We start from the raw sequence: 27344 nt of genomic DNA, 5'->3' as shown, positions 1-27344 counted from the left end.
GCTGGTTGGGGAGTCTAGTGGGCATAGTCTAAAAATTAGAGCCAGACCTTTCAGGATTGAAATAAAAACAGAAAATACTGGAAACACTCAGAAAGTCAGACAGCATCTGTGGAGAGAGAAACAGGATTAAGGTTTCAGGTCTCTGACCTTTCAGCAGGAGTACCAGAGAGATTTTGAAGGGCTGGAGGGACAAGGCTTTGGAGGGATTTGAAGACAAGGATGAGAATTTTAAAATTGAAGTGTTGCCAGACTGAGAGAGTGCTATAGTAAGTGAGTGAGCACATGGGTGATGGATGAACAAGATTTGGTGCAAGTTCTGATGAAAGGTCACAGACCAGAAACCTTAACTCTGTTTCTCTCTCTACAGATGCTGCCAGATCTGCTGAGTTTTTCCAGCATTTTCTGTTTTTATTTCCAACTTCCAGCATCCGCAGTATTCTGCTTTTGCTTTCAGGAATGAAAATAGGGACACTTCTACACAAAGGGTGGTAGACGTTTGGAACTCTCCTGCTAGCGGCAATTGATGCTAGTTCGATTGTACATTTTAAATCCGAGAACGTTAAATTTTAAAATTGAGACTGTTAAGGGTATTTAAGGGATATGGGGCAAAGGCAGAACAGGCTCAAGAGGCTAAATAGCCAACTTATGTTCCTATGTTCATGTCCATGAAGCCCAATCGCTGTACTTTAACCGACTCTCCCCCACCCCAAAATAAAACATTAACCGGAGGCAAACTAATTTATTCACCACATCAATGGAAACCCAATGATTTCCCTCATCCACTGTTTGAATGGGTCCCTAGAAGCACTCCCTGATTTACAAAGACCGCAACGTCAGATGAAACTTCGCTCTCCCGCAGCCCGCCTCCCTTCAAACCAGCGTCTCGGCCAGCCGCTGACGTCAGTTCCGAGCGTCTCGATCCGCTGTGTGGATTAACGGCCGAGGCGCGCGGGCTGTCAGTACCATGTCAGACAGCAGGTGACAGACAGACAGCCGCCGCTTCCCGGTGAGATCTTTATTCTTCTTTTAATGGTGGTGATATGGCGGCGGAAGCACTGCGAGCGGGCGGTTGGCCGGCTCTTCCTACTGTGGTTGGTGGCTAAAACGCAGTGGCGGGTTTTTGCTGCTGTGGCAAATCGTCCATTGCCAACTGTCATTATCAGTAGAACAAAGTTCAGATGAATCTCCAACGCCTTCAAAATAGGGCAATTAATCATACAAAAATACAGCGTGGATTGGAGTGGAGATGATGATCTCCAGTGCCTAATCGCTAATGCGGTCGGCTGAACTGTTTGCAATGCAGATAAAGGACGCACTATCTCCCTGCGATCAGTGAGCCTTTCTCAGTTCGGACTCCTTTGCATTAGCTGCAACCTTTGGATCTGTGTTTGGTGTTTGAAGGGTTCTACACTCAGCCGAGTAGAAATCAGGGCTTGCATTTATTCGGATGATAAAGAAAGAAATTAATCAATTATTGTCGCACAGTCTACTTAATCTGATTTGTGTAAAACACTCGCATCAATTATGGTGAAGGATATACTTTTTCAGACGGTAGTTTTTTTTTGATAATACTGATGTGAATTTTGACTTATGAACTGGAGGTGACTGCTGTTTGTGGAACTCTCTTGGATGCGAATTAGCTACAGTAAGTGACTGCATAAAAATAATTCATTGTAAAGCGCGTTGGGTGGTACTGAGGACACGAAAGGTCCTACTTGCATTTGCAAGTTTGTTCTTGGTATTGTGGTAGAAGTCCTTGTATGTATTCCCATTGCGTATTCGTGTTGCTTTCACATCTCCGTGTGAACCTATTTAGCTAAAGTAACAGTTGTCAACAGAAAATTCTGGAAATACTCAGCAGGTCCGACAACACTTGTGAAGAGATAAATAGTTACGTTTCACGTCAGTGACCTTGCGTCAGAACGGGAAAAAGAGATGTAACGAGGGCAGTGGATGTGGTGGCACAAGCATGGCTGGCTGGGGAAGGTCTGTGATAGGTTGGAAAGCGGGAGAAAGTAAATGACAAAAGGGAGATAGTGCCAGACAAAATAATATGGCATTGGGAGAAGTAAAGAAACATTATCGTGGGCCTAGAGAAGGACTAAATGGGAATAGCAGAATCATCATCAGCTGCTGCCTGAAAAAGGGGGAGGGAAGGCAGAGGTTATGATCTGAAATTGTTCAACTGTGCTGAGATGGAAGTCTATAAAGTGTATAATCAAAGGATGAGGTGGTGTTTTTGGAGCTTGTGTTGAGCTTTATTAGAACCATGTAGAAGGCTGAGGTCAGACTGGAGGTGGGGTGGAGAATTAAGATGATCGGTGACAGGAAGCTCGGAGTCATGCTAGTGGACTGAACAGAGGTGCACTGCAAAGTAGTTTGCACTTGGTCTCCCCAAACATCTGATATAGCCTTCCAAACTCAACATTGACTTCAGCAATTTCAGATTGTAACCTTTGCCCCCGTTTATTCACATGACATCTGTTGATGATTCTGCTATTGGTTGGAGTCATACCTAGCGATAAGGAAGATGGCTGTGGTTGTCATTTCAGCTCCAGGACATCACTGCCTGAGTACCTCAGGATAGTGTCCTAAGCCCAACCATCTTCAGCTGCTTCATCAATGACCTTCCTTCAATCATAAGGTCAGAAGTGGGGATTTTCACTGATGATTGCACAATGTTCAGCACCATTTGCGACTCCTCAGATACTGAAGCAATCCGTGTAGAAATGCAGCAAGACCTGGACAATATTCATGCTTGGGATGATAAATGGCATGTAACATTCGCCTCACACAAGACTCAGGCAATGACCATCTCCAAAAAGAGTGAATCTAACCATCTCCCCTTGACGTTCAATGGCATTATGATTGCTGAATCCTGCACTATCAACATCCTGGAGGTTACAATTGACCAGATACTGAACTGGAATAGCCATATAAACACAGTGGCTACAACAGCAGGTTAGAGGCTAGGAATCCTGCAGTGAGTAACTCACCTCCTGACTCCCCAAAGCCTGTCCATCATCTACAAGGCACAAGTCAGGAGTGTGATGGATTACTCTTCACTTGCCTGGATGGGTGTAGCTCCAACAACACTCAAGAGCTCGATACCATCCAGGACAAAGCCCACTTGATTGGCACACCATTCACAAACATTCACTCCCTCCACCACTGATACACAGTGGCAGTAGTGTGTACCATCTACAAGATACACTGCAGCAACACACCAAGGCTGCTTAGACGGCACCTTCTGAACCCACGACCTATACCATTTGGAAGGACTAGTGCAGCAGATACATGGGAACACCACCACCTGCAAGTGCCCCTCCAAGCCACACACCATCCTGACTTGGGAGTATATCGCCATTCCTTCACTGTCACTGGGTCAAAATCCTGGAACTCCCTTCCGGACAGCACTGTGGGTGTAACTACCCCACGTGGACTGCAGCAGTTCAAGAAAGCAGCTCACAACCACCTTCTCAAGGGCAATAGGGATGGGCAATAAATGCTGGCCTAGCCAGCAATGTCCACATCCCATGAGCTAATCTTTTGTTTCTTTTAATTAAAACAGAAACTGCTTGAAATACTCAGCTGGTCTGGCAGCATATATGGAGAGAGAAACAGTTAACTTTTCAGGTTGATGACCTTTTGCCAGAACTGGGGAAAATTGGAGATGTAACAGGTTTTAAGCAAGTGCAGAGGCAGGGAGGAAAGATCAAAAAGGAAGGTCTGTGGTAGATGGAAGGCAGGAGATTAAATTACGAGATTATGATGCAAGGCTGCGGGGTGGGGTTAATGGGACAAGTGAAGAAACAGAAGATTCAACTCGGAGGCGTAAATGTAAAAAAGCAAGCGATAAAAGATTCTGCTTTACACTTCAAGACCCATCTGTTTCTTTACTTGTCTCATTACCATCTTCATTTGTCTTGCAGCATCGTCCTTTTGCCATTTAATCTCTCCTGCTTTCTACTTTATCACAAACTGTGTTGATACCTGTTTAAGCTGGCAGGCATAGCCATGATTTGTTATAAGGAGTACCAACGTTTATTTAGGCATGCAAAATAACAAGTAAATTCATAGTAATTTCCAGGTGCTACAAGTGTTTACTGCTTACTGAAACACACACAGAGGTTGAGTTTGGTGGGGCAGTAAGGGACAAAAAAAAAACCAAAGGAATCACTTGACTCATCACCTGATGAGTCACATGACTAATCCCTCACCTTGGACTGACAACAACTGTGTGCCTCGTGCCACATCTTTCCCCAGAAAGAAAGAAAATAATATTTTAGAGTTAATGTGTTTTGTTTAAGTTGGTTGAATTTCAATCACCAGAAGGCACTATAAAAACAAATGTTCTTCAATGGAGATGGAGGCTTGCCCTGTCTTCCAGATCGGCGATTGACTACCAGTTGTTTCAGGTGTTGCAGTTATTGATTCTTTGTTGATTGTGGAATGTTCAGAGGACCACTGGGGACCTGTGTTTCAGAAAAGTCCTCAATTTCAAGAGTTTCGCTGACTGAAGGTGCGTCGCTAGCATAAATCAACTCAAGGCGATTCCTGTGGTATGAATCTGTGACTTGCATGTTATAACTACTTGGCCCCACTACATGTGCATGTTCTGGCACTACAAGAGATGTGGAACAGCTAGTCAAGAGGAAGAAGGAAGCTTACTTAAGGTTGAGGAAGCAAGGATCAGACAGGGCTCTAGAGGGTTACAAGGTAGCTAGGAAGGAACTGAAGAATGGACTTAGGAGAGCTAGAAGGGGACATGAAAAAGTCTTGGCGGGTAGGATTAAGGAAAATCCCAAGGCGTTCTACACATGTGAGGAACAAGAGGATGGCCAGAGTGAGGGTAGGGCCGATTAGGGATAGTGGAGTGAACTTGTGCCTGGAGTCGGAGGAGGTAGGGGAGGTCCTAAATGAATACTTTGCTTTAGTACTCACTAGTGAGAGGGAACTGGTCGTATGTGAGGACAGCGTGGAACAGGCTGATATGCTCGAATAGGTTGAGGTTAAGAGGGAGGATGTGCTGGAAATTTTGAATGATATGAGGACAGATAAGTCCCCGGGGCCAGACGGGATATACCCAAAGATATTACGGGAAGCGAGGGAAGAGATTGCCGTGCCTTTGGCGATGATCTTTGCGTCCTCACTGTCCACTGGAGTAGTACCGGATGATTGAAGGGTGGCAAATGTTGTTCTCTTGTTCAAGAAAGGGAATAGGGATAATCCTGGGAATTATAGACCAGTCAGTCTTACATCGGTAGTGGGCAAATTATTGGAGAGGATTCTGAGAGACAGGATTTATGATTATTTGGAAAAGCATAGTTTGATTAGAGACAGTCAGCGTGGCTTTGTGAGGGGCAGGTCATGCCTCACAAGCCTATTGAATTCTTTGAAGATGTGACAAAACACATTGATGAAGGAAGAGCAGTGGATGTGGTGTATATGGATTTTAGCAAGGCGTTTGATAAGGTTCCCCATGGTAGGCTCATTCAGAAAGTGAGGAGGCATGGGATACAGGGAAAGTTGGCTGTCTGGATACAAAATTGGCTGGCCCATAGAAGACAGAGGGTGGTAGTAGATGGAAAGTATTCAGCCTGGAGCTCGGTGACCAGTGGTGTTCCGCAGGGATCTGTTCTGGGACCTCTGCTCTTTGTGATTTTTATAAATGACTTGGATGAGGAAGTGGAAGGCTGGGTTAGCAAGTTTGCCGATGACACGAAGGTTGCTGGAGTTGTGGATGGTGTGGAAGGCTGTTGTAGGTTGCAACGGGACATTGACAGGATGCAGAGCTGGGCTGAGAAGTGGCAGATGGAGATCAACCTGGAAAAGTGTGAAGTGATTCATTTTGGAAGGTCAAATTTGAATGCAGAATACAGGCTTAAGAACAGGATTCTTGGTAGTGTGGAGGAACAGAGGGATCTTGGGGTCCATGTCCATAGATTGCTCAAAGTTGCCACCCAAGTTGATAGGGTTGTTAAGAAGGCGTATGGTGTGTTGGCTTTCATTAACAGGGGGATTGAGTTTAAGAGCCGCGAGGTTATGCTGCAGCTCTATAAGGCCCTGGTTCGACCACGCTTGGAATATTGTGTTCAGTTCTGGTCGCCTCATTATAGGAAGGATGTGGAAGCTTTAGAGAGGGTGCAGAGGAGATTTACCAGGATGCTGCCTGGACTGGAGGGCATGTCCTATGAAGAAAGATTGAGGGAGCTAGGGCTTTTCTCATTGGAGCGAAGAAGGATGAGAGGTGACTTGATAGAGGGGTACAAGATGATGAGAGGCATAGAGTGGATAGCCAGAGACTTTTTCCTAGGGTGGAAAGGGCTATCACCAGGGGGCATAATTTTAAGGTGATTGGAGGAAGGTTTCGGGGAGATGTCTTTACACAGAGAGTGGTGGGTGCGTGGAATGCGCTGCCAGCGGTGGTGGTAGAAGCAGATACATTAGGGACATTTAAGCGACTCTTGGATAGGTACATGGATGATAGTAGAATGAAGGGTAGGTAGTTCGTTTGATCTTAGAGTAGGTTAAAGGTTCGGCACAACATCGTGGGCCGAAGGGCCTGTACTGTTCTATGTTCTATGTTCTAAGTACTCTGGCCAGGGAGTTTCATCTGCACCATATCACCTTTTTCACCCTTTGATTCTCTCTTAAAATTCTTGTTCACTACTGCCCACCCAAGTCTCTCACTGAGGTATCTTCTGTGCTTTCCTTGCCTTGCCTCTGCACTGAGTGACTGCTCATTCGTGGTAAGTTCAATCTCTACCTCAGCATTTCATCCTCTCTCTCCTGAATTTATTGCCCTCCTTTGCTCCCTAAATCTCTCCCTCTATATAAACTCTCCGACTTACATTCATGGCTGCCCCATGGATCTTGTTACCTCAAGTGGCAATTGTTAGTTCCATTGTAACTGTCCCTGCGAAGGCAATCTCTGATCATTTCCTTGTATTGCTCTCTACCTATATTCCCTTTTCTGGTATAACCTCCATCTCTACTCCTTTAAGTCTATGGGATGCAAATTTGAATGCCTTCGGTGGACAACTGGTTAACCATCTGTCGCTAGATCTGGCTGTATCACATAAAACATTATTGAGTCCTGCTGTCCACTTCTAAAGCTGCACACTGTTCAAAGATTATCCAGGAAGGCAAAAATAATATCTGCCTTCTCTTCACCATAAACCTGTCTTAAATCGTCCTCTCCTACCTCTTCCACCCTCAGTACCAGTTATGTGTGAGGAGCTCGTGGACTGTATTGTTACAAAGAATGAGACCACCTGATCAGCTGCCTATGCTGTTTCCCTCCTTTTCCAAGCCCACTGGGACAAACTCCCCCTAAGGTTACCCACTGCCCTAAACCTGAAATCACATTTTTCTCTAATTTCTCTCCCATCTCCCTTGATGCCCTCTTGTGGATGAGACCCACCCGTTGCTCTCTAGACCTTAATCCTAATAAACTGTTGACCACCCAGCTTCCCTTCCCAGCTTCTATGTTAACTGATATTAATGTTGTTCTCTCCTCGGGCACAGTCCCCCTCTCCTTCAAATCTGGAATCATTACCCCTCTCAATAAACCAACCCTTTACCTCTCCACCCTTGCAAATTACTGCCCCATCTCCAACCTTCCCTTTCTCTCCAAACCTCTTGATCGTGTTTTTGCCTCAAATCCGTGCATGTCATAAAATCATAGAAGGAGGCCATAGGAACATGGGAGCAGGAGTAGGCCATTCAGCCCATCGAGCCTGTTCTGCCCTTCAATACGATCATGGCTGATCATCCATTTCAATGCCTTTTTCTCACACTATCCTCATATCCCCTTATGTCATTTGTATTTAGAAATCTGTCAATCTCTGCTTTAAACATACTCAATGACTGAGCTTCTACAGCCTTCTGGGGTAGAGAATTCCAAAGATTCACAGCCCTCTGAGTAAAGAAATTTATCCTCATCTCTGTCCTAAGTGGCTTCCCCCTTATTTTGAAATTGTCCTACCTGCATTTACCCTGTCCATCCCTTTAAGTATTTTGTAGGTTTCAATACTTTCACCTCTCATTCTTCGAAATTCTATAGAATACAGGCCCAGTTTCCCCAATTTCTCTTTTTATAGGACAGTCCCGCCATCCCGGGAACAAGTCTGGTGAACCGTTATTGCGCTGCTTCTATGGCAATAATATCCTTCCTAAGGTAAGGGGACCAAAACTGCGCACAGTACTCCAGGTGTGGTCCAACCATGGTTCTATACAATTGAAGCAAGACTTCACTATTCCTGTGCTCAAATCCTCTTGCAATAAAGGCTAACATACCATTAGCCTTCTTATTTGCTTGCTGCAACTGCATGTTAGCTTTCAGTGACTTATCGACAAGGACTCGGGTCCCTTTGTACATCTACACATTCTAATCTCTTACCATATAATGAATACTCTGCACATCTATTCCTCCTACCAAAGTGGAGAACCTCACATTTTTCCACATTATATTCCATGTGCCACATTGTTGCCCACTCACCTAAGTCTTTCCAAATCTCCTTGAAACCGCTTTGCATCTTCCTCACAACACACATTCCCACCTAGTTTTGTATCATCCGCGAACTTGGAAATACTATATTTGGTCCCCATATCCAAATCATTGATATATATTGTGAACAGCTGGGGCCTAAGCACTGATCCCTGCAATACCCCACTTGTCACAGGCTGCCAACGTGAGATTGACCCGTTTATTCCTACTCTCTGTTTTCTGCCTGTTAACCAATCCTTAATCCATGCCAGTATATTACATCCTATCCCATCTGCCTTAATTTTGCTAACCAACCTCCTGTGGGTGACATTATCAAAGGCCTTTTGAAAATCCAAGTATACCACATCCACTGACTCCCCTTTATCAATTCTGTTAGCAACATCCTCAGAAAGCTCCAACAGGTTTGTCAAACGTGATTTCCCATTCAAAAATCCATGTTGACTATGCCCAATCAGATCATTATTATCCACGTGTCCATTTATCACATCCTTTAGAATAGATTCTAGCATTTTCCCAACGACTGCCTCCCCATCAACTTCAGATAACCCTCAAACATATTATATTCACTTAAAATATTCATGAAGATTACATATGCAGATACCAAATTGACTCCTCAATTTCAAATTTTTGTTCTTTGAATCAAATTCGCCAATTTTGGACCAAAATATGGCAAAATAATTTATAAGCTGCATTCAAATATTGGTCCTCAAGTAGCAGCTGTTCTGTGGGCCTACGCCCATCAGTTTAAACTGCTCAAATACATAGGACCCCTTAAGCCAGAAAAAAGTAACTGCATCAGTTAAGATTCCAACTCAAAATTCAGAGGTGAAAGGCCACTGTTCAAACTACTGCACCGCATATGAACATATGAATTAAGAGCAGGAGTAGGCCATTTGGCCCCTCAAGCCTGCTCAACCATTTGATAAGATTATGGTGATCTGATTGTGGCCTCAACTCTAGTTTCCTGTCTACCCGTTATTCCATTTGACTTCCTTGTCAATCAAGAATCTATCTAACTCAGCTTTAAAAATATTCAGTGACCCTGCTGCCACTGCTGTCCGGGGAGGAGAATTCCACAGCCTAACGACACTCTGTGAAAAAACATTTCCCTTCATCTCCGTCTTAAATGGGCGACCCCTTATTTTTAAATTGTGTCCTCTAGTTCTAGTCTCTCCCACAAGGGGAAACATCCTCTCAGCATTCACCCTGTCAAGTCCTCTCAAGATCTTATATGTTTCAATCAGATCAACTCTCATTCTTCTAAACTGGAATGGATACCGGCCCAACCTTTCCTCATAAAATAACCCCTTCATCCCAGAAATCAGTCGAATGAACCTTCTCTGAACTGCATCCAATGCAATTATATCCTTTGTTAAGTGAGGAGAACAAAACTGTACATAGTACTCCATATGTGGTCTCACCAACACCCTGTACAACTGTAGCAGAACTTCCTTACTTTTATGTTCCATTCCCCTTGCAATAACTGACAACATTCCATTTGCCTTCCTAATCACTTGCTGTACCTGCCTACTATCTGTTTTGTGATTCATGTACCGGGACACCCAGATCCCTCAGTACAGCAGAGTTCTGCATTCTCTGTCCGTTTAAATAATATACTGCTTTTTTCATTTTTCCTGCCAAAGTGGACAAGTTCACATTTTCCCACATTACACTCCTTCTGCCAAATTTTTGCCCACTCACTTAACCTATCTATATCCTCCTTACAACTTACTCTCCTACCTATCTTTGTGTCATCAGCAAACTTAGCAACCACGCATTCTGTCCCTTCAGCCAAGTCATTGATAGAGATTGTAAGTAGTTGAGGCCCCCCACACTGATCCCTGTAGCACTCCACTAGTTGCAGCTTGCCAACCTGAAAATAACCCTTTTTCCCTACTCTTTGCTTCCTGATAGCTCAACAATCCTCTATCCATGCTAATATGTTACCTTTTGCATTATAAGCTCTTATTCCCCAAAAGTACCACGTTCTATAACTACCCATGTTGGCACTTCTCAAAAACAAAATATATAGAAGAATTTTGTCTTTCCTTTCTATTGCACTATGATTAGATTAGAGATACAGCACTGAAACAGGCCCTTCGGCCCACCGAGTCTGTGCCGAACATCAACCACCCATTTATACTAATCCTACACTAATCCCATATTCATATTCCTACCAAACATCCCCACCTGTCCCTATATTTCCCTACTACCTACCTATACTAGTGACAATTTATAATGGCCAATTTACCTATCAACCTGCAAGTCTTTTGGCTTGTGGGAGGAAACCGGAGCACCCGGAGAAAACCCACGCAGACACAGGGAGAACTTGCAAACTCCACACAGGCAGTACCCGGAATCGAACCCGGGTCCCTGGAGCTGTGAAGCTGCGGTGCTAGCCACTGCGCCACTGTGCCGCCTATAAAAAGACAGTAAAAGTTACTAAACTCAGGATTCAAGTTAAAAGCAAAATAATGCAGATGCTGGAAATCTGAAATAAAAACAAGAAATGCTGGAAATACTCAGGTCTGGGTATTGCTCTGGGACATGGGTTCGAATCCCACCATGGTAGAAGGTGGAATTTGAATTCAATTAATTCAATTCATTTGGGGAAGGGATGGAAGGAAATCTGCTGTCCTTACCTGGTCTGACCTACATGTGACTCCAGACCCACAGCAATGTGCTTGACTCTTACATGCCCTCTGAAATGGTCTAGCAAACCACTCTGTTGTATCAAACCACGACAAAGTCAATAAGAAATGAAACCAGACGGACCACCTGGCATCAACCTAGGCACCGGAAACGACAATGGCAAACTCAGCCCTGTCGACCCTGCAAAGTCCTCCTTACTAACAACTAGGGGCTTGTGCCAAAGTTGGAAGAGCTTTCCCACAGACTAATCAAGCAACAGCCTGACATAGTCATACTCACAGAATCATACCTTACAGACAATATCCCAGACATCGCCATCCCTGGGTATGTCCTGTCCCACCGGCAGGACAGACCCAGCAGAGGTGACGGTACAGTGGTACACAGAGGAAGGAGTTGCCCCGGAGTCCGCAAAACCGATTCTGGGCCCCATGAAGTCTCATGGCATCAGGTCAAACATGGGTAAGGAAACCTTCTGCTGCCTACCACCTACCACATCACCCCCCAGCTGATGAATCAGTAATCCTCCATGTTCAACGCTACCTGGAGGAAGCACTGAAGATAGCAAGGACACAGAATGTACTCTGAATGGGGCACTTCAATGTCCGTCACTAAGAGTGGCTCGGTAGCACCACTACTGACCGAGCCGGCTGAGTCCTAAAGGACATAGCTGATAAACTGGGTCTGCGGCAGGTGGTGAGGGAAAAACATACTTGACCTCATCTTCACCAGTCTGTCTGCCGCAGATGCATCTGTCCATGACAGTATTGTTAGGAGTGACCACTGCACAGTCCTTGTTAAGATGAAGTCCTGTCTTCACATTGAGAATACCCTCCATTGTGTTGTGTGGCATGACCAGTGTGCTATATGGGATAGATTTAGAACAGATGTAGCAATGCAAAACTGGGCATCCATGAGGCGCTGTGGGCATCAGCAGCAGCAGAACTGTATTCAACTACAGTCTGTAACCTCATGGCCCGGCATATCCCTCATTTTACCATTACCATCAAGCCAGGGGATAAATCCTGGTTCAATGAAGCGTGCAGGAGGGCATGCAAGGAGCAGCACCAGGCATACCTAAAAATGAGGCGTAAAGCTGGTGAGGCTACAACCCAGGAATACTTGCATGCCAAACAGCGGAAGCAGCATACAATAGACAGAGCGAAGCGATCCCACAACCAACGGACCAGATCCAGGCTTTGCAGTCCTGCCACAACCAGTTGTGAATGGTGGTGGACAGTTAAACAACTGACAGGAGTAGGTGGCTGCACAAATCTCCACATCCTCAATGATGGGGGAGCCCAGCACGTCATTGTTGCAAATGCTTCAGCCTTATCCTTTGCAATCTTCAGCCAGAAGTGCCGAGTAGATGATCCATCTGGGCCTCCTCCTGGGATCCCCAGCATCACAGATGCCAGTCTTCAGCCAATTAGATTCACTCCGCGTGATATCAAGAAACGACTGAAGGCACTGGATACTGCAAAGGCTATGGGCCCTGACAACATTCCAGCAATAATATTGAAGACATGTGCTCCAGAACTATCCATGCCCCTAGCCAAGCGGTTCCAGTACAGTTGCAACACTGGCATCTACCCGGCAATGTGGAAAATTGTGCAGGTATGTCCTGTACACAAAAAGCAGGACAAATTCAACCTGGCCAATTACCACCCCATTAGTCTATTCTCGATCATCAGGAAAGTGATGGAAGGTGTCACGATAGTGCTATCAAGCGGCACTTTTCTCGCAATAACCTGCATGTGATGCTCAGTTAGGGTTCCGCCAGGGCTACTCAGCTCCTGACCTCATTACAGCCTTGGTCCAAACATAGACAATAGAGCTGAATTCCAGAGGTGAGGTGAGGGTGATGACTGCCCTTGACATCAAGGCAACCCTGGAAAAACTGGAGTCAATGGGAATTGAGGGAAAACTCTCCTGCTGGTTCGTGTCATACCTAGCACAAAGGAAGATGGTTGTGGTTGTTGGAGATCCATCATCTCAGTCCCAGGACATCACTGCAGGAGTTTATCAAGATAGTGTCCTAGGCCCAACCATCTTCAGCTGCTTCATCAATGACCTTCCTTCAATCATAAGGTCAGAAGTGGGGATGTTCGCAGATGATTGCATAATGTTGATCACTATTCGCAACTCCTCAAATACTGAAGCAGTCCGTGTAGAAATGCAGAACGACCTGACAATATCCAGGCTTGAGCTAATAAGTAGCAAGTAACATTCGCACCATACAAGTGCCAGGCAATGACCATCTCTAAAAGGAGAGCATCTTAACCATCTCCCCTTGACATTCAATGGCATTATGATCACTGAAGCCCGCACTATCAACATCCTTGGGGTTACCATTGAGCAGAAACTGAACTGGAGTAGCCATATAAATACAGTGGCTACAAGAGCAGGTCGGAGGCTCGGAATCCTGCGGCGAGTAACTCACCTCCTGACTCCCCAAAGCCTGTCCACCATCTACAAGGCACAAGCCAAGCGTGCGATGGAATATTCTCCACTTGCTTGGAAGGGTGCAGCTCCAACAACACTCGAGAAGCTCGACACCATCCAGGACAAAGCAGCCTGCTTGATTGGCACCCCATCCACAAACATTGAATCTCTCCTCCACAGTGGCAGCAGTGTGTACCATCTACAAGTTGCACTGCAGCAATGCACCAAGGCTCCTTCGACAACACCTTCCAAACCTGTGACCTCTACCACCTAGAAAGACAAGGGCAGCAGATGCATGGAAACACCACCACCTGCAAGTTCCCCTCCAAGCCACACACCATTCTGACTTGGAACTATATCACTGTTCCTTCACTGTTGCTAGGACAAAATCCTGGAACTCCCTTCCTAACAGCAGTCTAGGTGTACCTACCCCACATGGACTGCAGCGGTTCAAGAAGGCAGCTCACCACCACCTTCTCAAGGGCAATTAGGGATGGGCAATAAATGCTGCCCTTGTCAGCAATGTCTATAATCTCACAAATGAAAAAAAAAAGTAGAAAATGTTGGATATACACAGCACGTCAGGCAGCATCTGCAGAGAGCTAAACAGTTATTGTTTCATATTGATTAACTTCTTCCAGTTCTGAAGAAAGGTGGAGTTGTAACAGTTTTGAAGCAAGTCGAAAGGCAGGGAAAGGGGGTGGGGGGAGGAAAGAACAAAAGGGAAAGGTCTGTAATGAGGGCAAGGTAGGAGGGTGCAAGGCAAAAAGTGAAAGTAATAGGACAAATAAAGAAATGAAAGATGGTTGTAAAGAAGCTGTAAATGACAATAGTAAAATCATTATGAGCACTTGCTGCCCGAAAAAATAGGGGCAGTGGTTATGATCTGAAATCGTTTATCTCAACGTTGAGTCCGGAAAGTTGTAAAATGCTTAATCGAAAGATCAATTGCTGAGCTTTAATGCTGAGGTCAATGTGGGTGTGGGGTGTAGGCACATGTCAGGAGCGGTTAGACCACACCTGGAGTCCTGCGTTCAAATCAAGGCATCACACCGTAGAAAGGATATATTGGTCTTGGAAAGAGTGCAGTGCAGATCTACCTGAATGATATCTGGACTCCAAGGGTTAAAATATGAGGAATGATTACACAAACCATGGTTGTATTCCATTTAGAAGGTTAAGGGGTGATTTGATTGAAGATTTCAAGGTATAAGGTGTCATTCAGGACCCACCTGCCAAGAATGAGGCACATTAATTTCACCACATGGATGTTAAATATCAAATTGTTGCTGGGAAGAAGAGAAGGCCTGTGACAAGGGGTTGCCAGGCCCCTAGCTGGAAAGACATTTTTACATATTAACAGACAATGAGTGAAACGAAGGAACTATCCCCTATTCCAAAACAATCTACAAAGCCAGAAGTGGTTACACCAGTCAGTCACGTGATTACCCTGCTGGCCAATTTGGGAAGTTTGAAATTGTAGAGACAGTGTTTGAATTGGCAGAAAGCAGAATGCTTTTGGATTGAAGAGGACTTCCTGTCGCTCTATCTGCCTGCTCCCATCTCTTTCTCAGCAGCTTCTGAATCCATTGAAGACACATGAACCCCAAGAGAGAAAAGTCTCCGACAGTGAACAAGGTTTAAGAAGAATACTGAGCTCCAAAGAAAATCAAGATCTACCTACAAGCAAGGACTCTACAGTGAGCATGCAAGCCCCAAACAACAACTCTTCAGATATTGCCTCAAACTTTTCCACTTTATTTCTTCTCTTTTCTGTCCCTATCTGCACGTGTGTATTGCGTATGCATGCTAGCGTGGGCGTGTCGTGTATGCATAGGCGTTAACCGAATTAGAGTTTAAGTTTAATAAAATTTCACTTTGCTTCTTTAAACCTAAAAAAGCCTGTTTGTGCTGGTTTCTTTGGAAAGAACAAGGATTCACCAAGTGGGAGCTAAAAACACGGTATCTTTAAAATTAAACCCTGTTATCGTAAGACAGGGGAAAGCTTAAAGGGAACCCTAGACCTCTTTCTCACCTGGTCATAACAAAGAGTAAATAAAGAGAAATTATTTCCACTGGTTGGGAAAAAACGAGGACAGAAATTAAAATCGGGGTCATAGCCCAAAAATTTAAGCCAGGCCTTTCAAAAGTGAAGTTAGGAAACACTTCTAAACATAAAGGGTAGTAGAAGATTGGAACTTTCTTCCATGAATGAAATTAGTGTCATCAGGCTTTGCCCCAGCTTCTTTTCCCGAATGCACGCTTGTATGGGAATTTCCAAGAGATTATTAGGTTAAATTTTTACCTGAGACCATGTGCATCGAAAGTGAAATTTGAATACATTGATGTAGTAACAGCCTTTTCTCCTATTCTTCAATGTGAAAATGTTTATAGTTCAAGCTGTTTGATTATCTCTTGGAAACTTTATTGATTTGAACAATATTCACCAAAATTTTGTTTTGCTAAACAATTTGTAGAATACATTTTTCCTAATTAACAATCATCAGGCAGAGAACCTGTGGGTAATTTTGAAACTTTTTTTCTACCAGCATCATGGCTATTTTGTTTGCTAATGTTAAAAGAGCAAGAGGGTAACCAGGGAAAGGGTTGGCCTGCTCAAGGACAGAGAAGGGAAACTATGTGTGGAGCCAGAGGAACTGGGCGAGGTACTAAATGAGTACTTTGCATCAGTATTCACCAAAGAGAAGGAATTGGTGGATGATGAGCCTAAGGAAGGGAGTGTAGATAGTCTCAGTCATCTCATTATCAAAAAGAAGGAGGTGTTGGGTGTCTTGCAAAGCATTAAGGTAGATAAGTCCCCAGGGCCTGATGGGATCTACCCCAGAATACTGAGGGAGGCAAGGGAAGAAATTGCTGGGGCCTTGACAGAAATTTTTGCATCCTCATTGGCTACAGGTGAGGTCCCAGAGGACTGGAGAATAGCCAATGTTGTTCCTTTGTTTAAGAAGAGTAGCAAGGATAATCCAGGAAATTATAGGCCGGTGAGCCTTACGTCAGTGGTAGGGAAATTATGAGAGAGGATTCTTCGGGACAGGATTTACTCCCATTTGGAAACAAAGTTATTAGCAAGAGGCAGCATGGTTTTGTGAAGGGGAGGTCGTGTCTCACTAATTTGATTGAGTTTTTTGAGGAAGTGATGAAGATGATTTATGAAGGAAGGGCAGTGGATGTTATCCACATGGACTTCAGTAAAGCCTTTGACGAGGTCCCTCATGGCAGGCTGGTACAAAAGGTGAAGTCACACGGGATCAGAGGTGAGCTGGCAAGATGGATACAGAACTGGCTCGGTCATAGAAGACAGAGGGTAGCAGTGGAAGGGTGCTTTTCTGAATGGAGGGATGTGACTAGTGGTGTTCCGCAGGGATCAGTGCTGGGACCTTTGCTGTTTGAAGTATATATAAATGATTTGGAGGAAAATATAGCTGGTCTGATTAGTAAGTTTGTGGACGACACAAAGGTTGGTGCAGTTGCGGATAGTGATGAGGATTGTCAGAGGATACAGCAGGCTATAGATCGGTTGGAGACTTGGGCGGAGAAATGGCAGATGGAGTTTAATCCGGACAAATGTAAGGTAATGCATTTTGGAAGGTCTAATGCAGGTGGGAAGTATACAGTAAATGGCAGAACCCTTAGGAGTATTGACAGGCAGAGAGATCTGGGCGTACAGGTCCACAGGTCACTGAAGGTGACAACGCAGGTGGATAAGGTAGTCAAGAAGGCATACGGCATGCTTGCCTTCATCGGTCAGGGCATAGAGTATAAAAATTGGCAAGTCATGCTGCAGCTGTACAAAACTTTAGTTAGGCCACACTTAGAATATTGCGTGCAATTCTGGTCGCCACACTACCAGAAGGACGTGGAAGCTTTGGAGAGGGTACAGAAGAGGTTTACCAGGATGTTGCCTGGTCTGGAGGGCATTAGCTATGAGGAGAGGTTGGATAAACTCGGATTGTTTTCACTGGAACGACAGAGGTGGAGGGGCGACATGATAGAGGTTTACAAAGTCATGAGCGGCATGGACAGAGTGGATAGTCAGAAGCTTTTTCCCACGGTGGAAGAGTCAGTTACTAGGGGACATAGGTTTAAGGTGCGAGGGGCAAAGTTTAGAGGGGATGTGCGAGGCAAGTTCTTTACACAGAGGGTGGTGAGTGCCTGGAATTTGCTGCCGGGGGAGGTGGTGGAAGCAGGTATGATAGCGACGTTTAAGAGGCATCTTGACAAATATATGAATAGGATGGGAATAGAGGGATACGATCCCCGGAAGTGCAAAAGGTTTTAGTTTAGGCAGGCATCAAGATCGGCGCAGGCTTGGAGGGCCGATTGGCCTGTTCCTGTGCTGTACTGTTCTTTGTTCTTTGTTTGTTCTTTGTTTGTTCTTTGAATGGCAGTGGATGTTTGGTCAGTTGCTAACTTGAAGAACGAGATTGATAGATTTTAAAATCAAAGGTACGGAGGAATATAGGGAAAAGGTGGGTATATGGAGTTGGGTCACAGATCAGCCATGATCTAACTGAATGGCTGAACGGGGCTCGAGGTGCTAAATGACCTCTTCCTGTTCCTGCGATACTGAAGCTGTCTTCCACACAGCAATATTTTAATCTTATGTTTAAAATAACAAACAGCATCAAACTGGAAGAAAAATAAGTATCTTGAGTTTGGTACTCCTATTCAGTCGCTTCTCTCTCCCTCCCACTTCCACTTTGCATTTGAATCATCATTTATGGAACACGTAGTCATATGAAAATTAACTAAAAATACTGCAGCTGACACTTGAGTATGTGCAATGGCAGTACATTAAAAAAAAATTAGCAAATATAAAAACCTCCAAGCTCCCATGAGAGGGAATTCAAGCATGGACAATGATGTGATAGTCTACTAATTCTGGAGGCAAACAATTTTTGAATTCAATCAAAACCTAATTCATGACTAATACTTTATGCAGCTGGGCTTTTTTCTGGCTGTACACAAACATGACTTTTGCATAACTCTGCATACAAAGTTGTTTATGCATTAGAAACTATGCTCCAGAATCCACCCCACGACGTAAATGAGCTGGATTCCATAATATGACAGCCAACAAATGGAACAATTTCTATTTGTAACAGTACTGTACAATATAATGCAGTATACTCAACAGTGCATTGAATTGACATTCTTCCTTGGCCTCCTTGTCTCGCGAGACAATGGGTAAGCGCCTAGAGGTGGTCGGTGGTTTGTGGAGCAGCGCCTGGAGTGGCTATCAAGGCCAATTCTAGAGTGACAGACTCTTCCATAGGCACTGCAGATAAAATTGGTTGTTGGGCTGTTAAACAGTTGGCTCTCTCCTTGCGCTTCTATCTTTTTTCCTGCCAATTGCTAAGTCTCTTCGCTCGCCACTCTTTAGTCCCGCCTTTATGGCTGTCCGCTAGCTCTGGCGATCACTGGCAACTGACTCCCATGGATTGTGGTCAATGTCACAGGACTTCATGTCGCATTTGCAGACATCTTTAAAGCGGAGACATGGACTGATACCAGTGATGAGCTCGCTGTACAATGCGTCCTTGGGGATCCTGCCATCTTCCATGCGGCTCACATGGCCAAGCCATCTCAAGCGCCATTGGCTCAGTAGGATGTATATGCTGAGTATGTTGGCCGCCTTGAGGATTTCTTCGTTGGAGATACGGTCCTGCCACCTGATGCCAAGGATTCTTCGGAGGCAGCGAAGATGGAATGAGTTGAGATGTCGCTCTTGGCTGACACATGTTGTCCAGGCCTCGCTGCTGTAGAGCAAGGTACTGAGGATAGGCTTGAAACACTTGGACTTTTGTGTTCCGTGTCAGTGCGCCATTTTCACACACCCCCTTGGCCAGTCTGGACATAGCAGGTTTATAAAGCTGGGAAACGGACATTTAACACAAATTGTATTAAAGATCTTCCACTTTTCACCTCCTGTTTATATAAAACTCAGCGATAACGACCTCCACATTCTGACAAAGAGTTTTTTGATGCTGTAATAAAGTGTCACTTGTTTCCATTTGCTTCCTGACTGTTTCTTTCCTCTGCAGTCCTGGGGGATTCAGAGATGAATTTTGTTCATCACTTGTCCATATCCAGGAGGTTCCATGCGTTTGTTGATTCCTGCATTGAGAGACCGGTTACTGGTGATAGTTGAGCCTAGGTCGGTGAACTCTTGAACCACTTCCAGAGCGTGGTCACTGATATTGATGGATGGAGCATTTCTGATGTCCTGTCCCATGATGTTCGTTTTCTTGAGGCTGATGGTTAGGGAAAATTTGTTGCAGGAAGCCGCAATCCTGTCGATGAGTCTCTGCAGACACTCTTCTGTGTGGGATGTTAATGCAGCATCATCAGCAAAGAGGAGTTCCCTGATGAGGACTTTACGTACTTTGGTCTTCACTCTAAGACGGGCAAGGTTGAACAACCTGCCATCTGATCTTGTGTGGAGGAAAATTTCTTCTTCTGAAGACTTGAACGCATGTGAAAGTCGCAGTGAGAAGAAGATCCCAAACAGTGTAGGTGCAAGAACTCAGCCCTGTTTCACGCCACTTAGGATAGGAAAGGGGTCTGATGAGGCACCGCTATGCTGAATTGTGCCTTTCATATTGTCATGGAATGAGGTAATGATACTTAGTAGCTTTGGTGGACATCCGATCTTTGCTAGTAGTCTGAAGAGATCACTTCTGCTGACTAGGTCAAAGGCTTTGGTGAGATCTATGAAAGCAACGTAGAGGGGCATCTGTTGTTCACAGCATTTCTCCTGTAGCTGGCGAAGGGAGAATAGCATGTCAATGGTGGATCTCTCTGCTCGAAAGCTGCACTGTGCCTCCGGGTAGACACGCTCAGCCAGCGTCTGGAGTCTGTTTAAAACGACTCGAGCGAAGACTTTCCCCATTATGCTGAGCAGGGAGATTCCACGGTAGTTGTTGCAGTCACTGCGGTCACCCTTGTTCTTATAAAGGGTGATGATATTGGCATCACGCATGTCCTGTGATACTGTACCCTTATCCCAGCACAGGCAAAGCAGTTTATGGAGTGCTGAGAATGTAGCAGGCTTGGCACACTTGATTATTTCAGGGGTATTGCCGTCCTTTCCAGGGGCTTTTCCACTGCTTAGAGAATCGATGGCATCACTGAGTTTCGATTTTGTTGGCTGTTCGTCTAAGCTCATCCATGACTGGCAGAGACTAGGCTGCATTGAGGGCGGTATCAGTGACAACATTTTCCCTGGAGTACAGTTCTCGGTAGTGCTCCACCCAGCGGTCCATTTGCTTGCGTTGGTCAGTGATCGTGTCCCCTGATTTAGACTTGAGGGGAGCGATCTTCTTGATGGTTGGCTCAAAAGCTCTCTTAATGCCATCATACATTCCTCTGATGTTCCCGGTGTTGGAGGCCAGCTGATTACGACTGCATAGGTGTTGCCAGTAGTCATTTGCACCGCTTCTGCCTACTTTTAAGTGCTTCGGATGTTAACTCTCAGGGGGCTTTCTTGTAGTTCAACAGTGCTATGTGCTTAGCGGCTATGACAGGTTCCAGCATCTTCAAAGTGAGATTGAAAGAGGGTTGCATTCTGCTTCTCATGTTTGTCAAAGGTGCTGAGTCATAGATAGCGTCTCTGTTGTGGGCCCACTTCGTCTCTGCATCCCCTGCAGGAGTGTTTTGAAGGGCTTTTTCAAGTGAATTTCGAAACTCGTAACAGCTGTGGATAAGAAATTCTGCTAATGTTGATGCACGGGTGGCCCTTCTGCTGGGAGTGATGTAGCTTCTTTGGTTTGAGTCTAACTTTGCTGCACACCAGGGAGTGGGTGGTGTCGCAGTCTGCACTGTGGAAGCTGTGTGTGATTTGGACACTGTTTATCGAGGCTCGCCTTGTGATGATGAGGTCCAGTTGGTGCCAGCGACGTGATCTTGGGTGTCTCCGTGAAACCTGGTGACATTGCTTAGTACGAAGGAACGAGTTGGTGATCTGGAGGTTGTGGTAGGTACACAACTCCAGCAGTCTCTGTCCATTCTCATTCATCCTTCCAATGCCATAGCGCCCAAGGCAGGAGGGCTGTGAGTCATGGTCAGCCCCAACCCTGGCATTAAAGTCCCCAGCAGGAACAAATGTTCGGTATTAGGAATGCTACGAATGATATTATGGAGTTCCTCGTAGATCTGGTCTTTAACTTCATGTGGGGAGCAGAGTGTTGGAGCATAGATGCAGAGTAGGTGTACTGGGCCAGAGGAGGTGAGCAGTCGGATGGTCAGTATGCGTTCCGAGCCATTTGAAGGTGGCTCTGTCATGCTGAGCAAAGAGTTTCTGATGGCGAAGCCCACTCTATGCTGTCTTAGTTCTTCAGGATCCCTACCCTGCCAGTAGAAGGTGTAGTCTTGCTCTCGTAGAGATCTGCTCGCAGGGAGGTGTGTCTCCTGCAGTGCTGCAGTGTCCACATTGAGTCTGCTGAGCTTATTGTTAATGATGGCGGTCCTCCGAGAGTCATTGATTTGTATAAGGTCTTCCAACAGGCCAGGACACATAGTTCCGACGTTCCAGCTTGCAAAATGAAGGGCTGGTACCTTCTTTCCTTTTGTTTTGACGCTTGGGCAGCTCACAACCTCCTTGCATTCCGCCCAGGCATGCGCCATGGAGAGGTCCCTCCATAGTCTCCTCACAGCAACCAAAACAACACGGAAGGCAGCAGTTACGGGTTATAAGTCCAGCTCAATTGGCCTAGAGATTGGGTGCCACAGGTTGTCTTTGTCGGTGGGAGAGGTCATTGCATCTCACTGGACAGCTACCGCCCGCCTCAAACCGGGCATTTTTTTTCAATGTATTGAATTGACATTAGTGATGAATGAACTATGTATAGAAACATGCAAACCAGAAACCATACAACAAAAATGCATAATGCTTTGCAATCTGGCAGCTTCTTCCATTTAACAGCTCTGAAGACTGTCATTCTTTTAGTAATTAACAGTAAACTATACAACAGTATTTTTCATAGAGTTATAAGCATCAACAAATACAAACAACTCAAAATTGCAAATATAAACACTCAACACTATTCAATATAAACAAAGCCATGTTAGTAGGTATATGACAAAATTACTGAAAAACACAAGTACCTAACAAAACACGGGACTTGATGAAAATTAAACTTTGTGAAGCAATAATCTAACTTATTGGGCCACTAATTACTGTTTTATTGACACATCTACTTTTCAAGATTACCATTTTTAAAATTCATTTGTGGGATGTGAGAGTGACTGCTTAGGCCAGTGTTTATTGCCTGTCTCAAATTGCCCTTGAGAAGGTGGTGAGCTGCCTTCATGAACCGCTGCAGTAATTTTGTTTAGGTACACCCACAGTGCTGTTAGGAAGAGAGTTCCAGGATTTTGACCCAGCAACAGTGAAGGAATGGTGATATAGTTCCAAGTCAGGATAGTGTGTGGCTTGCAGGGGAAATTGGAGGTGGCAGTGTTCCCATGCATCTGCTGCCCTTGTCCTTCCAGGTGGTAGAGGTCAGAGGGTTTGGAAGGCGCTGTTGAAGGAGCCTTGGTGAGCTGCTATAGTGCAACTTGTAGATGGTACACACTGCTGCCACTGTGCATCAGTAATGGAGGGAGTGAATGTTGAAGGTGGTGGATGGGGTGCCAATCATGCAGGCTGCTTTGTTCCAGATGGTGTTGAGCTTCCTGTGTGTTGTTGGAGCTGCGCCCATCCAGGCAAGTGGAGAGTATTCCATCACATACCTGACTTGTGCCTTGCGGATGGTGGACAGGCATTGGGGAGTCAGGAGGCGAGTTACTCGCCACAGAATTCCCAGTCTCTGACATGCTCTTGTAGCCACGGCATTTATGTGGCTGGCCCAGTTCAGTTTTTGGTCACAGTATGTTGATAGTGCGGGATTCATTGATGGTAATGCCATTGAACCTCAAGAAGAGATGGTTAGATTCTTGTTGGAGATGGTCATTGCCTGGCCCATGTGTGGCGCGAATGTTACTTGCCACTTATCAGCCCAATCCTGGATATTGTCCAGGTCTTGCAGCATCTGGACATTGACTTCATCAGTATCTGTGGAGTTGCAAATGGCGCCGAACATTATGCAATCATCAGCGAACATCCCACTTCTGATCTTATGTTGGAGGGAAGGCCATTGATGAAGCAGCTGAAGATGTTTGGGCCTAGGACACTACTCTGAGGAACTCCTGCAGTGATGTCCTGGAGCTGAGATGATTGACCTCCGACAACCACAACCATCTTCCTTTGTGCTACGTTTGACTCCAACCAGTGGAGAGTTTTCCCCCTGATTCCCATTGACTCCAGTTTTGCTAGGGCTCCTAGGCCAAATTCGGTCAAGTGCTGCCTTGATGTCAAGGGCAGTCACTCTCACCTCACCTCTTGAGTTCAGCTCTTTTGTCCATGTTTGAACCAAGGCTGTAATGAGGTCAGGAGCTGAGTGGCCCTGGCGGAACCCAAACGTCAGTAAGCAGGTTATTGCTGAGCAAGTGCCGCTAGATGGCACGTTTGATGACCCCTTCCATCACTTCACTGATATTAAGAGTAGACTGATGGGGTGGTAATTGGATGGGTTGGATTTGTCCTGCTTTTTGTGCACGGGACATACTTGGATAATTTTCCATATTGCCGGGTAGATGCCAGTGTTGTAGCTGTACTGGAACAGCTTGGCTAGGGGCGCGGCTAGTTCTGCAGCACAAGTCTTCAGCATTATTGCCGGAATGTTGTCAGGGCCCATAGCTTTTGCAGTGCCTTCAGTCGTTTCTTGATATCACGTGAAGTGAATCGGATTGACTGAAGATTGGCATCTGTGATGCTGGGAACCTGAGGAGGAGGCATGCTCTCAGCCCTTCTGGCTAAAGATGGATGCAAATGCTTCAGCCTTATCTTTTGCACTGATGTGCTGGGCTCCCTCATTATTGAGAATGGAGATGTTTGTGAAGCCTCCTCCTCTTGTCAGTTGTTTAATTGTCCACCACCATTCACGACTGGATGTGGCAGACTGCAGAGCTTAGATCTGATCCGTTGGTTGTGGGATCGCTTATCCCTGTCTATTGCATGCTGCTTTCGCTATTTGGCACGCAAGTAATCCTGTGTTCTAATTTCAGCAGGCTGTCACTTCAATTTTAGGTGTGCCTGGTGCTGCACCTGGCATACCCTCCTACACTCTTCATTCAGATAGGATTTTAAAAAAGAATTCATTCATGGGATGTGGGCATCACTGGCTATGCCAGCATTTATTGCCCATCCCTAATTGCCCTTGATATGGTGGTGGTGAGCTGCCTTCTTGAACCGCTGCAGTCCGTGTGAGGTAGGTACACCCACAGTGCTGTAACGAAGGGAGTTCCAGGATTTTGACCCAGCGACAGTGAAGGAACAGCGAAATAGTTCCAAGTCAGGATGGTGTGTGACTTGGAGGGGAACTTGCAGGTGGTGATGTTCCCATGCATCTGCTGCTCTTGTCCTTCGAGGTGGTAGAGGTCGCGGGTTTGGAAGGTGCTGTCTAAGCAGCCTTAGCGCGTTGCTGCAGTGCATCTTGTAGATGGTACACACTGCTGCCACTGTGCCTTGGTGTTGGAGGGAGTGAATGTTTGTGGATGGTGTGACAATCAAGTGAGCTTCTTTGTCCTGGATGGTGTCGAGCTTCTTGACTGTTGTTGGAGCTGCACCCATCCAGGCACGTGGACAGTATTCCATCACACCCCTGACTTGTGCCTTGTAGATGGTGGACAAGCTTTGGGGAGTCAGGAGGTTAGTTACTTGCTGCAGGATTCCCAGCCTCTGACCTGCTCTTGTAGCCACTGTATTTATGGGGCTACTCCAGTTCAGTTTCTGGTCAATGGTAGCCCCTAGGATGTTGATAGTGGGGGATTCAGTGATGGTAATGCCATTGAATGTGAAGGGGAGATGGTTAGATTCTCTCTTGTTGGAGATGGTCATGGCCTGGCACTTGTGTGGCACAAATGTTACTTGCCACTTATCAGCCCAAGCCTGAATATTGTCCAGGTCTTGCTGCATTTCTACACGGACTGCTTCAGTGTTTGAGGAGTTGCGAATGGTGCTGAACATTGTGCAATCATCAGCGAACATCCCCACTTCTGATCTTATGATTGAAGGAAGGTCATTGATGAAGCAGCTGAAGATGTTTGGGCCTAGGACAGTACTCTGAGGAACTCCTGCAGTGATGTCCTGGAGCTCAGATGATTGACCTCCAACAACCACAGCCATCTTCCTTTGTGCTAGGTATGACTCTAACCAGCAGAGAGTTTTCCCCCTGATTCCCATTGACTCCAATTTTGCTCGGGCTCCTTGATGCCGTACTCGGTCAAATGCCGCCTTGATGTCAAGGGCAGTCACTCTCATCTCACCTCTTGAGTTCAGCTCTTTTGTCCATGTTTGAACCAAGGCTAAGGCTGGAATGAGGACAGGTGCTGACTGGCCCTGTCAGAACCCAAACTGGGAATCACTGAGCAGGTTATTGCTAAGCAAGTACTGCTTGATGGCACTGTTGATGACACCTTCCATTACTTTGCTGATGATTGAGAGTGGACTGATGGGGTGGTAATTGGCCGCGTTGGACTTGTCCTGCTTTTTGTGTACAGGACATACCTGGGCATTTTCCACGTTGCCGGGTAGATGCCAGTGTTATGGCTATTCTGGAACAGCTTGGCTAGGGGTGCGGCCAGTTCTGGAGCACAGGTCTTCAGTACTATTGCCGGAATATTGTTAGGACCCATAGCCTTCGCAGTATCCAGTGCCTTCAGTCGCTTCTTGATATCACGCGGAGTGAATCGAATTGGCTGAAGTCTGGCATCTGTAATGCTGGGGACTTCAGGAGGGGTCCTCCAGTAGTTGTATCTCATAAAAGGAACTAAGAATCTAGTTTAGTGAATTGAAATCCAAAAGAGTAAGTTGCCAATGAGAGGAGAGATGTTCGATCAGTACAGGCAGCTATCTGCTTTGGAACAAGTAGGAAGCAGTGTTTGACCTTCCCAATCCCTCATGAATATGGCACGAAACCGGTCTCATGAATTATCATGTCTCCCTACTGTTCCTGTGATAATTCAGGGCTTCCTCCTGATTTGATAGAATGGTTATCTTTTTGATCCTTAGCAGATAATTCTGATTTCAGTTATGCTGCTTAGTTGATTCAAATGTAATGCTCATGGTGGCCATTCTGTGTCCTTCTTTAGAGTGATATTACCATGGTTTGCAGCTTTGCTTTTCCACATTTAAGGCCCATGCACATGGGGGCTGCCCATTTATTTCCATTTCTATTATATTTGAGTAGCCCGTAAGAATTTTGCTATTGCGATGCATGGACAGTGTTCATGTGGGGAGGGTGGGAAGAAGAACAAAAGGGAAGGTCTGTGATAGCATTGGAGGCAGGAGAGATTAAGTGACAAAGTTTTCGTGTTGAAAAGCCAAAAGCAGTGGTATGGGACTATTAAAGAAACATAAGATGTGTATAGAGGAGGTGTGAATGACAGGATAGCTGTTGTTAAAACACCAAGTGAAGGAAACAAGAGAGAAAAAAAATCAAAGAAACATAAAACAAAATGGGGACAGAGGTTATGATCTAACATTGTTGAACCCAATGCTGAGCCCAGAAAGCTGTAAGGGGCCAGTCAAAAAATGAGGTGCAGTTCCTCATGCTTGTGTTGAGCTTCGCTGGAACATTCTTAACCGGCCAAGAGCAGAAAGGTCAGAGTGGGAGCA

At 45.5% G+C, this 27344-nt stretch overlaps 1 protein-coding gene across 5 annotated transcripts in view; it reads left to right on the top strand.

Annotated features, from left to right (window-relative positions):
- Positions 1–915: 915 nt before the first annotated feature.
- LOC137375309 (polyamine-transporting ATPase 13A3-like) overlaps positions 916–27344 on the top strand; it is a 251151-nt gene continuing 224722 nt past the window's right edge. For 4 of the 5 annotated variants that reach the window (XM_068042279.1, XM_068042277.1, XM_068042275.1 and 1 more), the window contains exon 1: positions 916–1006. The gene's annotated coding sequence lies outside the window, so the exon portion shown is untranslated. Of the gene's footprint in view, positions 1007–1570; positions 1646–27344 lie in introns of those variants that run through there. The other variant, XM_068042276.1, reaches the window with a different exon arrangement.

Source organism: Heterodontus francisci, chromosome 11 (assembly GCF_036365525.1).
Source record: "Heterodontus francisci isolate sHetFra1 chromosome 11, sHetFra1.hap1, whole genome shotgun sequence".
Taxonomy (NCBI): Eukaryota; Metazoa; Chordata; class Chondrichthyes; order Heterodontiformes; family Heterodontidae; genus Heterodontus; species Heterodontus francisci.
Note: the sequence above shows the minus strand (reverse complement) of the source record. Positions and strands in the feature narration are given on the sequence as shown.